The 3,851-nt window shown below is 38.0% G+C and overlaps 1 long non-coding RNA gene across 1 annotated transcript; it reads left to right on the forward strand.

Annotated features, from left to right (window-relative positions):
* Positions 1-442: 442 nt before the first annotated feature.
* Positions 443-844, forward strand: LOC143710313 (uncharacterized). Its single transcript, XR_013194527.1, has 3 exons — positions 443-497; positions 569-667; positions 739-844. It is a non-coding gene; the product is annotated as an uncharacterized LOC143710313 (long non-coding RNA).
* Positions 845-3,851: the final 3,007 nt, after the last annotated feature.

Consider the following 3,851-nt stretch of genomic DNA (forward strand, 5'->3'; position numbering starts at 1 on the left):
AAACATTTCAGGCTAAAAACACATAATACAGCTGATAATACTGTAGCCTATGTCACTGCGTGTCATCCATACAAATCACGAAAAAAACCTGTAACAAATTATTTAGCCTTTGTTGCTTCAAAGACACAGCATGCCTTGTTGAATTCATCTTACAATAAAACGAGTTTGATTGCGAATTAAAGAGCTCTGTATATTCTGCTCACTACCATTCGTTTCTTGGCATGAACGCGTTTCGTCAACAGTTCATGTTTAGATAATGCCAGATTGTTGACAATCATAGGCCTACACACTGCTCAAACATTCTAAAACTCTATGTAGCAGGATAACTGAATCCACTCAGGAGGATACCAATCACCTGTCCTTAATTTGTTATCACCCCCGAAACTCGCGCTTTCTCGTCTCGTGCTGGCGCTTTATATGAATTTTTCTTGCTGTCAGGTTACGACGGTAGGCTGTTTTGTTCCCGCTGATGTGTGTTGGCTGCCCACTTCTCTCAGGTATGTGTAGCCTTTTCGTTCCATGGGAAGAAATTGGCTGCGGTTGACAACTTGTGATTTAATATCTGCAGTGGTAACGATAGAATATCATCTATATGAACCTGAGTGAGAAGCTGTATTATATTATAGTGTGCGACTACAAAACAGGTTGTGAGCAGTATCGCCCCGTGGTATGTAAGATTATGGTTTTGGGTATTACTAACTTGCTGTTGTTGTCTAACATTATCTTTCTGCTCGGCAGGCCCCCCTGCATAACTGTCTCTTGGGCTAATCATGGGAACCTTGTATCACTGATGACTTGTGATCGCGTATAATTACGACTGCGCCGCTGTTTTGCCTCGACCTAAATGATGGACGGCTTTCTACTGTTGTAATCCTCTCACATTCCGTTTGAGACGATTGTGCATTCGTTTGACTTCATGGAAGGCCTGTTTCTGCTGTTCGTCGCCGATTGGAACTAACGGGTGCGTTTAAGCATTTTTGGCGAGCCTTGTGTAAACTGGCTGCTGCCATGAATCCCATTGATCCATAAGCGTGGATGGTTGATTGATTTTTTTTTTTTTTCATTGTTCATTGTGGTTTATTTTCTTTTGTGATCACTATCAACTAAAGTAAGTTTAATTGCTTATATGATTAATTTACTTTAAGGTGGTATTGTGAGGGTCATTACCCGGTCAAGTGAGTTGAAGCCTTAAAATATCTGACCATGGATTACAGTGACTTGTCAAGTCAAGTCAAGTCAAGTCATCCTCATTGATATAGCGCTTTTAACAATGTAGATTGTTTCAAAGCAGCTTTACAGAGATAAAGATATAATTTAAGGTAACAGAGATTGGTTTGGTTTTATAGTGGCTCTTGAAAAATGTTTTTTCCAGCTAAAGTTAGCTTTGATTGATTCACTTCCGTCTAAATGATCATTTGTTATTACTTGTGTATGTTATTTTGTGTTTAATTATTTTTTATAATAATTATAAAATTATATAATGTTTTGGGGGGGTTTCTGGAGGGCGAGGGGGAAGCCCCCCCAAAAATTATATATCACAAGTCACTGTAATCCATGGTCAGATATTTTAAGGCTTCAACTCACTTGACCGTGTAAAGACCCTCACAATACCACCTAAAAGTAAATTAATCATATAAACAATTAAACTTACTTTAGTTGATAGTGATCACAAAAGAAAATAAACCACAATGAACAATGAAAAAAAAAAAAAATCAATCAACCATCCACGCTTGTAGTGGGTATTTGTAGTGGACTATTGTTGGGGTTTTGTCTTCCAATTTGGCAGCTGACCCATACCTCCAGACACCCCCGCTCTTGGTTAATTTGTTTCTTCAAATTGAATGTGTATGTGGTGCTGATTAATGGTGTCTCTCATTATAATGCTTGTGACAAGTTTTTGATTTTGAATTTCTAACTATTTAATATTTTGTTGACAAACATAAAAAAACTTTTCTATTCTATACGACTCATGTCTTTTCACCCATCCACGCAAAACAAACCTGTGTGCCCTTAGGGCTATTTTCTGTGCTGTTTTCTGGGGTGGTGTAGTTGATCGTATTATATTGTCATTTCTGTTAGAAATGTGGTAAAACCCTTGTTAGTTCCCTTGAGACTCTTTCTCATACGCCACAATGCTACATCTACAAAACCAGTTGAAAACAACTGTATTGAACACTTCAATTGAAAATTTGTGTGGAAAAATCTTTAAATACAATAAATAAACTACAATATATATAATTTAATACGATATAGGGCCTACATTTGGACACATCGAGAGATTTATCCTTAAAAGAATGTTGCCTTTGCCTGCTCATCAGGCTGGCTATCCGACACTCTCCATATGAAAGACGGAACATTAAAGGGGTGATGAACTGAGAAATCAAATTTTCCTTGAGCTTTTGACGTACAGGAGGTCTTCATACTATAAGAATATCCTGTAAGTTTCAGAACTGAAAACTTCCTTGTTAGTCCAATAAAAGTTTTTATTGACACCAGGCTCAGCGAACAACAGGTTTTTCAAAGTGGGGATCTATGACGTCAAAAATGATCAAACCCCTTCTCTGCAAAAGAAGATCAACGCCTACTTCAACACGGCCTGTTTAGCCCCGCCCACCGACTCGCGCATTACGTGCTATAACATAGGCCTATGACTATGGGATTAGATTTCGGTCACAATTCTGTGTGCGCAAGATCACATTTTGAGCGCGCAAAGTGGCATTTCGCACGCGCGTGAACTGAGTTTTGTGGAGAAAGATAAGAAAATATTTCGAGCGAACGAAAATCAATTTTGGATTTAAAATAAGTATTTGGATGTGCGCAGACGTTCTCTTTCGCATGTGCAAAGTTTCACTTTCTTGCTCTCTAAGCTCAACACAACCCAGCTGCTAAATTCTGATTGGCTAGCTTGTCAACCAATCACAAGACTCCCTGCATCACCAACTGTGGAAGAGGAAAAATACATGGTGGAAGATATTTATGTTTAATTTGTTTAATGGCTTGATTTAAGTTCAAATGTCTACCACTCGACGACCACAGTTTATTTTTTAGCTTATTTTTAAGCTAATTTTTTTTTAGCTTATTTTTAATCAAAATCAAATCGTACTATTACTGTACACAATGGCATGTCCCAGTGGCATGCTACCCCTCAAGTGGTAGTTCTAACTTCTTTCTGAATTGCAAGTTATGTAATTAACATTAGTGAAATATGAATGTGACCGAGCTGGGGTCTCAAATTTTACACATTTTCAGAAAATGAAGATGGACAGACTTTTCCCCTTTTAATGAAATAAGTGTGTAAAAACGGTACATCACTCACATTAGAATAAAAAGCCATCAAATATACGTAGAAATGCAATGTAATAACGTTAAAATAATAATCAATCTACTTGATATCCTTGGAATTATTTAAACAAAAACTTTCACAGCAGAGATGTTATGTAAAACAACTATCATACTAAAAAAAATATACTGTATTTTCTTATATACTATTTTAGGATAGATAGTGTGCACATTGGGATGCAGGCTTGTCCCCCTCTGCAAAAAAATAAAAATCTAATTATGAGAGTAATTATATAGAAGTCTTGTGAGTCACACACCCAAGTTCTCTTACGAGAGGTTCTCTCGTATTGCGTAAGTTTAGCTTACGCTACGGGAAAGATTCATCTTCTCGAGATACTGAAGCCAAAAAATTATCCTTAATTTTGTATTCCTTGTCAACGCAGTGCAGCAGCTAGCAGACCTAGAGCAGGCCATCTCGCATGCTCATTGGCTGCCCTGCGGGCAACTGCTGCAGTCTACCAGTGAGCCCGGCGTGACGTCACGCCCAATGAAGGGCGCCCGCGCCTTCATAG

Source organism: Siphateles boraxobius, unplaced genomic scaffold, assembly GCF_051911475.1.
Source record: "Siphateles boraxobius isolate OS27281-9 unplaced genomic scaffold, OSU_SipBor_1 46, whole genome shotgun sequence".
Taxonomy (NCBI): domain Eukaryota; kingdom Metazoa; phylum Chordata; class Actinopteri; order Cypriniformes; family Leuciscidae; genus Siphateles; species Siphateles boraxobius.